This window comes from Neolamprologus brichardi, chromosome 15, assembly GCF_056152115.1.
Source record: "Neolamprologus brichardi isolate AB-2024 chromosome 15, ASM5615211v1, whole genome shotgun sequence".
Taxonomy (NCBI): domain Eukaryota; kingdom Metazoa; phylum Chordata; class Actinopteri; order Cichliformes; family Cichlidae; genus Neolamprologus; species Neolamprologus brichardi.
This window is the reverse complement of record NC_142118.1, coordinates 245,928-262,414: the sequence shown is the minus strand read 5'-3', so window position 1 is coordinate 262,414 and position 16,487 is coordinate 245,928. Positions and strand designations below refer to the sequence as shown.

Below are 16,487 nucleotides of genomic sequence, written 5' to 3'. Positions count from 1 at the left end.
TGTTGGCAGCTCTTAAGCCTCCACGACTTGGGCTCTGTGGTTTGCACTGCATGATGTGTATTGGGTGGCTGTAGGATGTAAGAGCCTTGTATCTTTTTCTCATAGTTTCCACTTCTCCGCATGAATTTCTTCTTCTGTCCTTTCAGAGTAAGGCACTTTTTTGGTTACTTTTGTTAGGAGGGAGTTTTTCCTCCCTGCTGTCACCATCTTCTTGTCCTTAGCGGGCGACCAGTGGCGGTGGTCTGCAGCGCAACCAGTACGCTGCTGTAGGTGCCGCAGGTTCTCTTGCTTGACCAACGATTATCTTCCAGGCTTTTCGATCTAAGGCGATGCTTCTTGCCTGCTTGAGGTCAAGTCGAAGGGCCTTCAAATCATCCTGGATTTGTTTCATCCGTGTCTTCTTTGGTGCATTTCGATGCACCCTCCAATCGGTGGGGCGGGTCAACCAGAGTAGGCCATGGGGGTAACGGCTCGGGTCCATTCGACAAATGTGGCCAAACCAACAGAGTCGGCGGCGCTGGATTAGGTCGCCGATCGTCAGTTGGCTGCCGCAGCTGGTGAGGATGGTGTCATTCGAATGACGGTCGCGAAGGGAAACGCAGAGAATGCATCTAAGGCAACGCATTTGGAAAACTGTCACCATTAGGGATGGGTATTGATAAGATTTTCACGATTCCGATTCCATTTTCGATTCTGTTTAACGATTCGATTCTTTATCGATTCTCTTATCGATTTTTTTTTTTTTTTAAAAAGGAGAACACTAAGGTCAATTAGCTTAGATCTTTGTTTTATATCTTCTCTTTGAACAAGATAGAAATTTAGGAGTAACATGGCCAAACCCAACAGTGAGATCTTAACAGATCCAGCCTACGGCTCTTCAATGGGGTGTCACAGGGTCCCCAGGAAAAAAAATTGTGAATGTAAAATAATAAAATAAATATTCTTCTGTAGCAATTACACAAGAATATCCAATAATGTCCCTGCCTACAATTAAACACATTCACTTACCGAAAATCGGGGGCATCTGCTGTGGCAAATGGGTGCAAGCCTTTGACCACAAACTGAGTCACTGCTCGGTGACGTTCGTCTATCCTGGCCTGAAAGGAGACGCTACGGTAGACTGCAGCGAGAACTGCCAGCATCTGAGCCAGACTCTGTCTCATCATGGTCACCTAAACGCACAGTAATGGCAGGTTTGTAATAAGGCAGATCGCGCTAACATAATATGCACTGTTAGTTGATTATTTACCTGCCGCATTAACGGGAGAGGACGTGCAAACGTTACCGCTGCTGCTGGGCTGAGATTCACGAGTCCGGAGTTAAAAACACGACATTCATTTAAGGTCACCGCGTGTTTTGTGAGCAAATGCTTTTGCATATTCGTAGTGTTTCCTCCCTTAAATGAAATATCTACTTTGCAAGTATTGCAAGTTGCCCTGTTGTCATCCGTTCTCGTAAAGTAGAACCAAACTTTTTAGCGTTTGAGCCGCCGTGTTTCCTGCCAGGTAAATGACGCTCCGCAACGTGGTGACGTCATTCGGGGCGACTGGAATCGATAAGGGAATCGTTTGCAAAAATGGCAAACGATTCCAAGGAATTGAAACAGTGGGAACCGGTTCTCAACAAGAACCGGTTTTCGATACCCATCCCTAGTCACCATGGATACAGCTGAATAATGCCGAGGACGGCCAGTTTTAGCAGCGACTTGGATTCTGAACCTTGGAGAGCCGGGATTGTTTATGTTTCGGAAATCGATGACAGATGCTGTTGTTCTCAGACAGATAAGAATAAATAAATAAAGCTAATTTTCTTGGGTGGCCAATGGCCATTAAATACACACGGGCAGCCTGCCCAGGTAATGTTTGTGGGAAAGACTTTGCCTGTTTCAGTTGTTCTGTGAGCTCTTTAAGTGTTATTATCCCTGCATCCAAACCTAAGGTCTTGGCTCCAGCAAACACTTAAATTCAGAATAAAGTAACATTAGCTGAAAGATTATCACAACACTGATTTTAATCTGCTGTCAGATTTTATGTTATGTTGAATTAATGTGCTTTAAGTGCTCCTTGGACATTGGGCAGGTGATCTGAGGTACAGTGTGTCCTGCAGATTTGAATGGCAGCTTCATTTAGGTTAAATGTTTAATAGAGTTGGGAACTAAAATGCAGAGTTGTTTTTTTACTCCAGCTGTTACTGGCACCTCATGTCTCCACCCAGAGTGGGAGCAGTGACAGAAACGGCATGTTTTATGGTGGCGCTTAACACCTTTTCTTTACCCCAGGGTGTTCAGTATTTAGCAGTGTTTCACTGCTGTTGCTGGTTTGCACTGCATCATCTATAAATATCTCTTGGCAGTCCAACAGTAGGTCCATTACCGTGTTTTCTGTCGGTTGTTGTTTTTCATTGAGATTTTTGTTCTCGTGCCAGTTACTTGGTCTTCCCATGTTCCCCCAAACAAATTGCTTTTACTGGAAACATAAAATATGTAATTTCCTTCAAACTTAGCAGACATAAATGTTTGCACCAGAACATTAATAAAAGCAACATATGTTGGATTACCCTTTTTATTGTCCCGTGGGAAGATGGGGTCACAAGCAAATGAAATGACCCTCTACATATGGATCCATTTTTTTTTAGATCTTCCTTTTTAGTTAATTAAATCGTTCCTTTCCATAGAAAAGGGACCAGTCTGTTTTTTTGCTGTCTTCTTTAGAAGCCTTTCTGCAACATGTGGCTTACAGCCAGAGAGCTGCCTGTGTGAATGCATCAGAGTCCCTGCATGCACAGATGGATGCACACGTCTCTGGATGTCAAAGCTTTACGTCGCCCTGCAGAGCTGTAGGCCCGAGTACCCCGTCACCAAGCGCAGTCTCACTCGATTCATCGGATGTCCTCTGCTGTCAAGAGCATTCAACTGCATTGTGTATGTGTGTGTGAGACAATACGTGATTGTCTAGCTGTCCTTGTAGTTTTTGAACACACTTACAGGTATGCCTTTTTCTAAGTTTGACTTGGAGGGTTGAGGCTTGTTAATGTCGATCTGGTCTTTTGTTCGTTTGTATTGTTTTCAGATCGACGACAAACCTGCACGACTACTTTCTGAGTGCATGAGCACCACACGAGTGTTTCTGAAAGATCACAGAGGCCAAGGATTAGATTAAGTCATGGGCCATATAGGACATGTTAAAGTGTATTTCTGAATATCAGGTAATGTAGCGCAGTGCACACACATGCCACCAGAGGGCAGTATTGAGTCTTCAACAAGGAGCTGAGCTCAGTGAGCTGTGAAAAAAGCTACTGCGAGTAAGAAACTCTGTTTTAAGTTTTGAAAGAGGGTAACATTATTAACTAGGATTCAGCTCAGCTCACTGACATGTCAACGGCTGTTACAGCAGCTATTGTTTACAGGTCATCCAGCAATATTGTGTGGAAGACGACAGCGGTATCCCTAGCCCTTAATCTCCTAAATGTTGAAGGAAATGCCCAGTGTGGCTAACATTAGCACCGTAGTGTGGTTTAGCCAGTTTATACTACGGTTATTCCCTTTTTATCAGTTCATCTATAGACTCATTTTTGCTGAGTGTCAGAAAACTGGTTCATCGGGTGTAATGTCTCAGAATCTGAAACCTAAAGATACTTTGTTTCTAATGTGATAAAAGCAAAAAGATTGCAATTTTAGATAAAAATGTAATGAATTATATACTTTTCTGTATTAAATCTGATTTAATCACTCTGTTACTCTATTGTCTCAGCTTTAGTTTGACTAGCTTTATTTACTCACCGAAGGACTCAAAAACAGCACATTTCGGTACGCTGTATACTGTGTGTATTGTTGACCTTGAATCTTGAATCTAAAGAGTAATGTTACTACAGACTCCGTGTTTGTAGTGAGGTGAAGCTCTGCTGCTCTGGACTTGAATTTTCACAGAAGCATCTTTTCCACTTGTTACTGAACCGCTTCATATTCTGTGAGCAATATCTGGTTTTGTCCTTTTCCTGCTTAGTTAGTGCTGTTCTGTGTGTTTTTGGAAAACTACCACTCAGAATTTTATTAATCGTGAAGTGGTGCAGCACGTGGACAGGAAGGGCCCATCAAATTTGGATGCATCTGGATTACTTTCTCTAAAACTGCTGAGTACACATCGGCCTTGGCTGTGTCGGCACTTTGAGTTTCCTTCTGGTTACGCCTGCATTTGCTGTCATATTGCCACTGATTGACAATAAATATGATAGATGTGCTATTAAACGAGACCTTAAATGCATTTTGTAAAAGACCCTTAAAGGAGCCATGCACCCAAATGGCCAAAAAGTGATCTGCTTTGCTTTCCGTGTTGCCTGGATGCACTTTAAAAACTGTGATAAAGACACAGTGAAGTGTTGCACAGACTGTTCGGCCATATCTCTGTCTCCTCATATATACACAGATCTAGAGCAGGGCGACATGACCAAAAATATTTATCACCATATACATTTGAAAATTTGCGATAACGATATAACTGACGACATAATTGACACGAGACAAAATACTTTACAACTCCACAACTTTATTAGTGCAAAAAACCATCAATGTATTTTCACTTAAACAAGCAGCTGTTTTTTATCTGCATTAAAGTTATATAAAAATTTAACAGTGCAAATGCAAATTCTTTGCTGACAGTTTAACCAAAAGGCATTTCCAGTGGAAACTGGCCGACATATCCTCAGCATAACCATGTATAACATCCACAACACTTAAAAAGAGGTTATACACACACAATACAGTAATATTATGTTGAAGCACAGTACGTATCACTCCGCGAGGCTCCGCCTACGATAGCCGTAATGCTCCAACAATCCATCAAGCGGTGCGGCTCAGTGTTGCCAACTTAGCGACTTTGTCGCTATATTTAGCGAGTTTTCAGACCCCCTAGCGACTTTTCTTCTACAAAAAGTCGCTAAAAAAAAGACGTGAAAGCGCATATCGCTTTTACTCTCAAGAAGCACCGGGTGCTGTAACGCAGTCAGTTCTTCTTTTATTCTTTTACTGTTATGCTGTTTTGTGGATCACAAGGTTTAAAACTACTTATAAACACACACACACAAAGTAACTTCACCAGAGTGCCTATTTCGGGTCACTTTTGCCGGTCCAAGCCCGGGTAAAGGAGCAGGGTTGGAATTGTGACATTAAAAAAACAATAATTGCTAAAATAAATTTAATTTGTAGTTCTAAATAAATTCTAAATGCATTTAGGACGTTTTTTACTCACTTTATGTGTCTTTCACGATGTTATTTCTCTCTCCAACAACATAGATTACAATTACATTAGCATGACCAATTATGCAAATTAGGTGATGACGTCATTTAGCGACTTCTAGCGACTTTTAGGACAACCAATAGCGATTTTCCTTACTGAGGAGTTGGCAACACTGGTGCGGCTTCGTAGCTTAGCAAAGTCGTACTGAAACATCTGACAGATTTTCGAGCGCCGTGCACATAAAATCGTCTCGAGGTCAGTAAACACAACCAGAGTTCATACATAAGGCACACGGGATTATAAGGGGCTCTGTCGACTTTCAGAAAAATCAAAGGATGATTTTAAGTGGGCGTATTTTCCAAACAACACGGTAATAACGACGGCCCGCTAGCATGCGCTACCAAAAATAGTGCTTTGTTGTGTATCTGACGAAAGCTAAACCAGTTCCACACCAGTGAAGCTGCAGCATTTTACAAACCAGTTCAGGTTCATCTGTTTCATTCAACGATCCACTTTCACTCTTCTCATTCTGCGAAAAACACCGTGTGCGTACAAAAACAAAGGCACCGCGCATGCCTGTTTTACCCATATTCTATCCCATATTTCATTTTCTTGTCGCTGCCCAACATTACACCGGTGTTACCGTGAACGGTATGATGTGGCCCAGCCCTACACAGATCTAGGAATTATTGCAAAATATTCTTCACAGGCGTCTGTTGGTCATGTTGTTCTTGCTGTGCAGAAATGCAGTTTGTCCCACGTGGGTGCTCTTGTGTCTGGCCTCTGTCAGCAGCAGTGATCTGGCCTGAGCTGTGCCATCCCAGCAGGTTTACCTCTGCAGACCTGCTGCTTCACTTGGTGGCCTAACTGTGATTTGGGTCGAGCACATCCTCGTTTGTTAACCGCTTCAGGTTAATGTTGTGGAATTTTCTGTGACACCACCGTGTTGATTTACACCCAATTTAAAACTTGATAACGTGCTGATTTAGTATTTGGACTCCACAAACTATATCACTTTCCACACTGCCGACATAAACTGGCTCAGCTCCTGTATTCACATCTGTGTCGTGTTTTGCTGTTTGGCCTTCCCAGAAAGCTGGAGCGTAATCGACTGTGGGTTCAGCATTGCTTCATAGCTTAATAACAAGCAGTTATTTCTCCCGATTCTCCTGAATCTGTCAAATAATTGCTTATTATTGTAGCGCACTGTCACGCGCACTTCTTCTTCCCATACACCTCCATCACACCCTTCCTCCTCCCATCCTCTCCGGTTACAGAATCAGTGCTTTGTTTTTCTAATCATCACATTTCCAAAGGTAGGAGGTCACTACAACTTCCCCTGTGGGGTGGATTTAAGTGGCCCTTAGCCCGGCTACAGTAGCTAATCACAGGGATTTATAGAGTGCATCGCGGAGAGGCCGGACAAACCTCGGGAAACTTCGTGGCACCCTGCTGCAGGTGTTACAAGCCTCTTTTCTTCGTGCCGTCTTGCCTCCCCCTCCCCTTTTACTCTAGCTGCTGATGGCAGGCAGCTGCTTGTTCTTCACCTACTGGCTCTGCTGGTGGAACATAATGCTGCAGCACCCTCCTCCTCATCCTGTTGCTGGTCATTCCCGTGTCCGGAAAGTCCTCCACATAAAGCTTTCATAATTACGTTGATCTTGAGGGGGCCTTTTACGACCTGCTGACGCATTCAATCACATTTCAGCATGGCCCTTGTTAAGGGCGGCTTTTCCCTTCTTTTTAAAGCAAATTCCAAGTTCACGTCCAACCGTTTGTACGTCTCATGTTTCTGATAATTGGGATTTTTCACATGGGCCTGAAGGAGAAGGATGGGAGGAAAGAAGAACAAGCCCTGTGGGTGGACGGGGAGCAGGGTCGTTGCTTAGCTGAGAGGACGGCTGTCAAAAAAACGAAACTCCAGAGGCGTGCAGTACAAGATCCAGATGTTGAAACCAGCAAACAGCCCCCCCCCACCGTGTTCACGTCGACTGTACATGATCGTCTCGAGTACACTGACAGCATCTCAGCACTCTTTGGTATCACTTGTTTTCTCACCATCATCTGTGGAGCTGCTCTGTTTTGCTTCCAGGCTTAACTACAGGAAGTGTTTTAGGCTCCAATGCCCCCCCCCCCCGAATTTCCCCCCGATCACGTCGTCGGTCTGGTTTGAGTGAGCACAACAGCGGGTCAGAGCTAATGAGCTCGCTGGGATCTAAGAGCAATGCCATCTATAGGCATTCACCCCCCGGGGGGGGGCCTGTAACTGAAGAAAATCTTAAAAGGGGGTTTTTGGGAGAATTGAAATCACATTGTTGTTGTTGGCCTCAACAAAGGCCAAATAAATCCAGATAAAACTTGGATGAACCGCTCCCTCAAGGTGAGCAAGTTCTTGCTCCGCTTCCTTCTCTGCCTCCACTTTTACCCTCCCCCCATTTTTCCCCGGAGTAACCTTTGCCATGAGAGGTCAGAGCTGTGTTTCCAACAGGATGACCTTCGGTAATGAGAGGGCAAGTTAGAGACTGACCTGGAAGCGCATTGTTCATCCATCCTGGGAACACAAACAGTAATAGTGCGAAGGCACACAGGAACAGCTGCACGGCTGCAACGCCGCATTCTCCGCCTGCGCGTTCACCCATCCATCATCTCACTGCAGAAACAGAAACAAGAAGCACCTTTCCTCATGTGACATCAGAGCTCTGTCTGCCTGATCGTTGCGAGCACGCTGCTGCTCGTGGGTGTGTGAGCACTCTCAGGCACAGGCGGCACGACACTGCTGGCTTCATTGTTCTCATAGAAAAGTGTTCTGACCAACCAGAGACATTTCAGCACCAATATGATAACAATATGATAACAATATGATAACAATAAGATAACAATATGATAACAATATGATAACAATAAGATAACAATATGATAACAATATGATAACAATAAGATAACAATATGATAACAATATGATAACAATATGATAACAATATGATACGCTGGGTTTCGTGGGCCAATAAGAAGCATGTCAGGACAGTTATTTGGTGAGTTGCTGGGGCTTTCACGTCAGTGACGATGTCCCAGTTAACCCAGTAAGGAATGCACCTGTAAATCAGAAATGCTAAAACATACTTGTTCTTCCTGTTTAATGAGCCAGCTCTGTTTCTATGGAGATGCTACCAGTTTAACACGACGCTCGAGCCCTTCTCACACAGCGAGCAGCTGCGAGACGGGGCTGATGCAGAGGTGGTGACCTCAGATGTTTTCCTGGCGTTCACGGCGTCGGCGCTTGTTACTGTAATCGTGATGCAAAACTGATGTAAAGCCAACAAGGGTGCTTTTATTGGACTGTTCGACAAGTTTAAGCATGAAGGAAGGTGTGTCTGCAGCTGCACTCGTCCTTGGTGGTTTGTGTGATGGAGAAAAAGTAAAAGCTGTGTTTATGCAGAAACCGTTAGCTTAGTGTGATACGGGCTTCGACCCTGACAGCTGACAGCAGCTCTACTTTCTGTGGCGGAGACATATCGACTCATTACTGCTAACTCTAAAAGGCTCGGAGAGCACGAACATCAGAGAAGACGTTCGTTGTGGACGAGGTCTCGCAGACTCCGCCCCTCAGCATCCAGCTATAAGAACACAAACCTCTCAGCTGTGATGGAGCGTGAACTGTCCATAGAGGCAAAGCTATCTTTTGTATCGTGCCATAAGTTATCCATCTTAACACAGGAGTCATTGATACACCAATCAGTCATAACATCATGGCCACCTGTGTCACGTTACGTTGGTCTCCTGCCAACGGCACGTCGAGGACTCCAGTACATCGACCACGAAGAAAACTGATGTTAAAAATATGGAAACATGGCAGGAAATATCAAAAATATGTTCATTATTATTAAAATATCACAAATTAACATTTGAAAAACGAATAGATTGCAACTGAAAAGTGTGGTGCATTATGAATGATTGTTTGAAAATTTCAGCGTATCCAGGAAACACTGAGGCGTTAAAAGGACGGTCAAGAGAGACGATGTCTCTGTGAGTGCTGGGTCTGCTCGCTGGCCTTCCTGAACACCTGGACCAGGAGGTGCCTCAGCTGGCTCAGTGTGACGCCTCTGTTGAATGGCTGAACTCGCCCTGCGCTGCAGAGCCATTCAGAGAAAACTCGTCTGCAGTCTCGTTCACCTGTGAAAGAACTAAAAGTCCAAAGTCCGTATAATAATACACACTAGTGGTCAAAAGTATTACAACACCCCAATGTTTCCAGTTATTTATTGCAATTCAAGTCATTTAGACGAATGAAGGTTAAAAGGGTACAAAGGTAAAAGTGGTGAACTGCCAGAGGTTAAAAGGTAAGTTTACCCTTAAAAACATAACACAGGTTACACATTTAAAGCTCGTCCGCCTGTCAAAGTCACTTAAACCCTCATGTTTCCCATTTTTCCTGCTTCCAACACCTAAACCCAACACGTCAACTTTGAGGGCAAAAATATTGACTTGGTCTCGAATATATCCCACCCACTAACAGGTGCCATGATGTTATTTATGTGACCTATCAGTGCTCAAACCTGATTGGTGTATACGGCGAGCGTGACGGTTCCCTCTCACTGATACCGTAATCTGGCACCTTATGCATCAATGAAAAGTTCAGAAACTGTCATGAAAGTTGTGCAATATGAAAACAAAGGTATGAAGTGGGTAACTTTACCCAGTGAAGAGGAATCTTTGTTGCTCTCCTCACATTTCTGAGAGAAATGGCACTTTTGTGATCTCTGAATCCCAGCCTGCTGTTTATCTGGGCCAGAGAATAAATGCTCCGCCCACAGCAGGTGGCAGGTGTGCATGTGGGTGAGTGCGTGCTTGCCTGTGCATGTCAGAATCAGAAGGGCTTTATTGTTGTTGCACTTTGCAATACAATACATGTGGGTATTCATCTGTGGCTCCAGCACGTTGGTCCAAGTATTCAGAGCGTGTAAAGGTTGGCTTTTAAACTCAGTGATGGGATTAAAGCTAAAGGTCTCGTTGGTTCAGACTACCCCCCCCCCCCCCCCCCCACACACACAGCCTGTTTTGGTCTCGCTCTTCCCTTTCCTGTCTCGCTCTCCACTGCTGCTTTCATTGCTGGAGATCTCCCATGTTGATATCCGCATGTCATTTGATTCAGACGTAATCATTTCTTCTTCTTTTAATGTTGTTGCCATTTAAACGCTTCCTGGTCCCGTGTGGCGTCCTGTGTGGCGTCCTGTGTGACTTTCAGAAGCGATTTCCATGTGTGGCATGGGATCGAACAGCTGGAAAAAGGCACAAGTGGAGAGAGGCTCGATGCTTCTTGGCTGGCATCCATAAACTGCAGAAGTCACTAATCTGCTTGCACAGCCTGCCGCGCTTCTCTCTTCCTTGACTTTGGAGTAGTTGTGAAACAGAGCGTCGCTGCAAAGTCCACTTATTGACCTGCCCGTGGAAAACCTCAGCCAAGGAGAAAGGGAGACCGAGTGAAGATTGCAAAGTGCCAATCGTTGAAAGGCTGCTCGGGTTTGAGTCCGTCCCATCGCACAGAGAAGAGAGTGTACTCGAGCATTTCATGCTCTTCATTTCATGCTTGAAAGCAGCACACTGACGGGACAATTAAAACCTTCATTTGTGCCAAATAACCCAGTAAGCTTGCTGGAATCCTCTTACTCATTTCCATCATCTGTGAAAATAAAGAAAGAGCCAGGTGTACTCTAGACGAGTTCCTCCAGGACAAGTCCAGTCAAACCTGTAGCCTGTGGTTAAGCACCACTCACGAAGGTCAGCATCCTTTTTGGGCCCAAAGTGAATAAAATTACAACTAAATGGTTAGAAAGCAGCCTGTGAGTGTGGATCTGTCCCTTTCTTTAAAGCTGATCAATGTGAAATAATTAATTTTCAATTAAATTTTATTTATATGGCACCAAATCACAACAACAGTCGCCTCAAGGCGCTTTATATTGTACAGTAGACCCTACTATAATAGATACAGAGGAAAAACCCTGCAACCATACGACTCCTATGAGCAAGCACTTTGGCGACAGTGGGAAGGAAAAACTCCCTTTTAACAGGAAGAAACCTCCAGCAGAACCAGGCTCAGGGAGGGGCGGGGCCATCTGCTGTGATTGGTTGGGGTGAGAGAAGGAAGACAGGATAAAGACATGCTGTGGAAGAGAGACAGAGGTTAATAACAGATATGATTCAATGCAGAGAGGTCTGTTAATACATAGTGAGTGAGAAAGGTGACTGGAAAGGAAAAACTCAATGCATCATGGGAATCCCCGGCAGCCTACATCTATTGCAGCATAACTAAGGGAGGATTCAGGGTCACCTGGTCCAGCCCTAACTATATGCTTTAGCAAAAAGGAAAGTTTGAAGCCTAATCTTGAAAGTAGAGATAGTGTCTGTCTCCTGAATCCAAACTGGAAGCTGGTTCCACAGAAGAGGGGCCTGAAAACTGAAGGCTCTGCCTCCCATTCTACTTTTAAATACTCTAGGAACAACAAGTAGGCCTGCAGAGCGAGAGCGAAGTGCTCTGATAGGGTGATATGGTACTACAAGGTCATTAAGATAAGATGGGGCCTGATTATTTTTGTCTTATATTCTAAATAAAGTGGAGGGAGGGGGCAGTGTTGTGCCAAAGCATCCTTGGGTAACATTTAGCGAGATATCGAATCCTGAATTGCTCCTGACGCCTTCATTGGTGCGTGAATGTTGGAAGCAAAGTGCTTGCATGAATGTATGAAGGGGTTTGAGTTTAGTTTCAGGTGGTGACCAGAATAAGTGAGCAGTCCTAGTTTGAGCACGTCTGTCTTGCACAATGCAGGAACACAAATGTTGACTGTCAGTCGGGGCTGGCTGACCCGGAACCAAAGCGGGAATAAAGAGTGCCGACTTGTCTGGAGATGGTTTTTCCTCAGAGGAAAGGAGCCTACGATGCTCACGCATTGCTCAAATTCCTCCCCTTGTGTCATCGCCGCTAAAGCAAATAGCGGCTTAGGGGGAAGGATTCTGCCCCTGAATCAACACAGTGTCTTCAGCAGTTCAAAGGAACATTTTCACAATTGTGAAAAGGTAGGAATTTTGGGAGTTGTCCCATTTAGTTCCTGTGAAGCTGTGACTCGGTTTTTGTGACGAACCCCTGCATTGGAACCTCTGCCTTTATATTTTGGAGAAATTGCGAGGTACTGGAGGGAGATCTTGGATTCGAGCGACTTCTTTGGAAATGAAAGCTGACTGTGACTCGTGCCATCGGATTAATTGGTGCATGCGTGCTTGGCGAAGGCCTCGCGGCGACCTGGGGTTGATTGTGAGATACTTGCATGTCTGAGCTCTTTCCACACCAACAGGCTGTCACATGATCGCAGCAACAGGAAACGAGGCAACAGCGTGATGACAAAGGATCTTTAACATTTGCAGTGGAGCGTCTTCATATCTAAAGTATTTAAATGACAAACACAGGAAGGATGTTCTTCATTGAGAAGAATCGATGCTTTGATTGATTGTTTTCTTTTAAAGACTGCTCTCAGAGGGAGGGGGGTAAATGCTACCCCTCCAGTGTGGGGAGAAGCTGTTATGTTGGGATAAATGGGTCCGTCTAACCCGAGGACTGAAAGCTTCCTCTCCTCGTCCATATTTAACCTCCTCTGTGGCGACCACTCTTCGTCTTCTCATCGACACACACCTTAGTAACTGCTGATGTGAACCATATGCTGCCTTTGAATGGCCTTCTGTTCTGCTGAGCCCGTGCACATACTCAAGGTCACATCATGACCTTGTTTCTAGGCTACCTGCTAACCTCCCAGGACCGGCGTCACGGGGCAGGATAATGCCTTCCTGTCCTGCTTCCTGCGATCCGGCCTTCTCCTCTAATCTTCTCTGTACCTGTTAAATCATCACCTGAAACCTCTGCGGTATGAAGCTGCGTTTCTTTCTGTCAGTGGGCCTGATCTTCACAATAACGTGACCTTTGCAGACCTTATTAACAGACCGGCGAGTGGTGTGACCTCTCAGCTTTGAGGTCGAGGGGAAGGAACAGACTTTTGCCTATTTCGGTCTCTGTGTTTTCATTTTTTTTTTACCAGACTCTCTTTTATTGTCTTACACTTAAAACGATTTTTTCTTCTGTGGATTCCTTGACAAGCTTATTTCCAGCAGTGATTTTCAAGCAAAATTGGCACCAGCAGTCTTTCCTATTTAATATAGATGGATAGCACTGCTGCTCTGCTGATCTTTAACTCAGTGGAGTCGTTTCTTTTTATCTTGTACTGTGTTTCAGAGCTTTGTTGTCTGTGTCCACAGATTGACCGGTGTCTCTGAGGGCTTTGAGAGTGTGACCGCATAAACAAATGCAGAGCACGGTGCATCGTCATCTTGCAGGTAAGGCATGCAGCGCTGCGTTTAACTGTAGATGTGTATTTACTGTGCAAAGCTGCACCATGAAGTTCACATCAAACTGTAGTTCTGAGGGACGTCCTGTTGTACGTTTCCTTCATTCAGTAACTGTGGTTTAAAGTGACTGATGGTCAGTCTGCACAGTGCTCCCTTTGCCACGTGTTGCTTTATTAACTTGGCTAATGTTCATTATCGTTTGTATGTTAATATTTCCCACCAAGAGGCAGAGGTGTTAGCTAAGGCTGGCAGGCTGAACTAAGCTGTGTGGGTGCATCACACATATGACCTGTAACATGTTTCTTCAACATGTTTTACTAAGATTCAAAGATTCAAAGATTCAAAGTGTTTATGTGTCACAAGAGAAAAAGAGCAATGAAATCCTTTCATCTGTCCTCCCTCAGATGCTGATTAATATAAACAATAGGAAGAGAACTGAAGATAGAAAAGGAAAGATGTGTGAAACAGAGATGTGTGCAACTGTAGCTTAAGGAGACAGGAACGGCTGTGGCACTGATTGAATGTAGATAAGGCACAAAGCTGAGCTTGGAAGTGAATATTTGGCACAATCATCTTTAACACAGCCTCTCTGCTTCTCACGTGTTTTGTTCGGTTCTCCGTCAGGATGATCCCGCTCTGCTTCGGTGATGAAGGTCTGCACTGTGCTTGTTTTCTGCCCAGGCTTTTACTGCACGCAGAGTTTGGGGTCATTGTTATATCAAAAATGAAGCCGTGGGTCAATCAGATACTTTCTAGATGATTGGTAGTGTCAAAATCTGATGGTACTTTTATGCATAATTAGTGTTTTTGAACTTGCTCTGACTGAAACGCCCCACCATGTTTTACAGGCCGTAGAGCTCAGTCTGTGCTGACTTTCCTCTTTAATCGCTCCAACAAACCTTCCACCTTTCGTAGATTAAACTGGAGAATCTACAGTGTTGAGTTTAGACACGAGTTAGATGTAGTTTTTATGTCTGGGTGATTCACAGGTCTGTGTTAAATAAACCAACAAAAAGAAAATATTCCTCTGAAAACGGTCTGGACCACAGACGAGGGAACAAGCTGCTTCCTGCAGAACTGTTGCTCGGATCACTTTAAAGATGAGGGTACGGCACCCAAAATGTAGAGCGATCTCAAGACTTCCTCACACTGAAAATAAACAGTTCAAATAACCACATTAGTAATTAGTAATATTTGTTCTGTATCCGTTAAAATGCGTCCGAGTGAATCAGAGTTGAAATAATGAGATGGGGAGTAACTCAAAGTACGCTGAGGCTGGGTCATTATCACAATAACTTTATTATGATAAATATATAGTTAATAGCACTTTATTATTAACACGCACACACGGATAACAATATATTTAATTATATTACAACCACACGATTGTTCTCACAGGTGATAATATTAAACCATGGATACAGTCCTGCAGACTTTATGTGTCTTTGTTTGTTACAAGTTGTTTTGCTGTTGTTTTATCAGCCGTGTACAGCTGATGAAGAAGCTGATGAAGAAGCTGATGAAGAGGGAAGTCAGTGATATAAACCACACGGTTATTTGTAGCTGCCTATAAACATGTTTAACATGATGGAGGATTGACGGTGTCAGTCAGCCTCATGTGGCCCCCGGGGGGGTTGTTTTTGGCACTTTGTCTGAGGGTGCTGTTGGATCAGTAACTGCTTTCTGTAAGGTAGTGATAACGATGTCCACAACAAAACGGTAAGCTGGTGTTTAATCAGGCTTTTTCCAATTCAAGTGCAGCATTTTTGTCACGAGCTCCTAATCTCAGCTTTACTGCATGACGTCACGTCAGCAACCATTTAAAAGCAGGAACCTCGAACTCAGCGGTCTCCAGCCTTTTTTGTGCCACGGACCGGTTTATGCCCAACAATATTTTCATGGACCGGCCTTTAAGGTGTCGCAGATAAATACAACAAAATAAAACTAGTACAGGTACTGAAAAAAAGAAGATTTATTCATAACACACGTGAAAAGACCCAGAAAAACCAAGTAAACGATCAAAACGATAACAAAATAACACTGAAAACCGATAAAAACCCTGAAAACTATACATTTCACACCTGAGCCTCAACTCTCGCGGCCCGGTACCAAACGACTCACGGTCCGGTCCGAGGCCCGGGGGTTGGGCACCGCTGCTCTAACCAACAATCAGAATGGGAAAAGTTGGGACCCTCAGTGTCCTGTAACCACGAGCAGTCTAATAAGGAAAACATGCACGGAGGGAAGAACTGCTCTGTGACGCAGCACTGCTGGACCTCTTCATCTCCCCGCCTCTGTACGGCGAGTTCAGACAAGCTTGAAGGGGAGGATGTTTGTTCTTCACCGCGCTACAGCTGGTCAGTGAGGTACAGGCTGTTTATCCATGGCTCACAGGGCCCCCCCACACCCCTATGATGGGTTCATGGCTGCTCTTGGAAAAACTCGTCTCTCACTTTGTGATATTTTTAAAATGGCTTTCCGGCTGCGCTGATGTGCAAACGAAGCTTCATTTTTATTTCAAAACATTTGCAGTGATTTGTGGTCATAGCTCTGTGTGTATGCATGTGTATGCATGTGTATGCATGTGTATGCATGTGTATGCATGTGTATGCATGTGTATGCATGTGTATGCATGTGTAATGTGTATATATAGACACGTGTGTGATTTACATTGCTGTGCTTGAGAGTCACCATCTGCCAAATTCCTTGTATGTGTCTGTGCACATAGCAATAAACACGATTCTGATTCTGAAATACTCAATTCTGCTCTACAAGGGCCTGATGTCCACTTACGAGGACATTACTGCTACTGTTCTATTGAAATTTTAAACGAATATCCTCATCTGTGGCTCTGATTTTGTTAGAAACAAA

The 16,487-nt window shown here is 44.2% G+C and overlaps 1 protein-coding gene across 3 annotated transcripts in view; it reads left to right on the top strand.

Annotated features, from left to right (window-relative positions):
• Window positions 1-16,487, top strand: part of disp1 (dispatched homolog 1 (Drosophila)) — a 96,028-nt gene that overhangs the window by 16,670 nt on the left and 62,871 nt on the right. For all 3 annotated transcript variants that reach the window (XM_087852268.1, XM_087852263.1, XM_087852264.1), the window contains one exon: window positions 13,527-13,604. The gene's annotated coding sequence lies outside the window, so the exon portion shown is untranslated. The remainder of the gene's footprint in view (window positions 1-13,526; window positions 13,605-16,487) is intronic.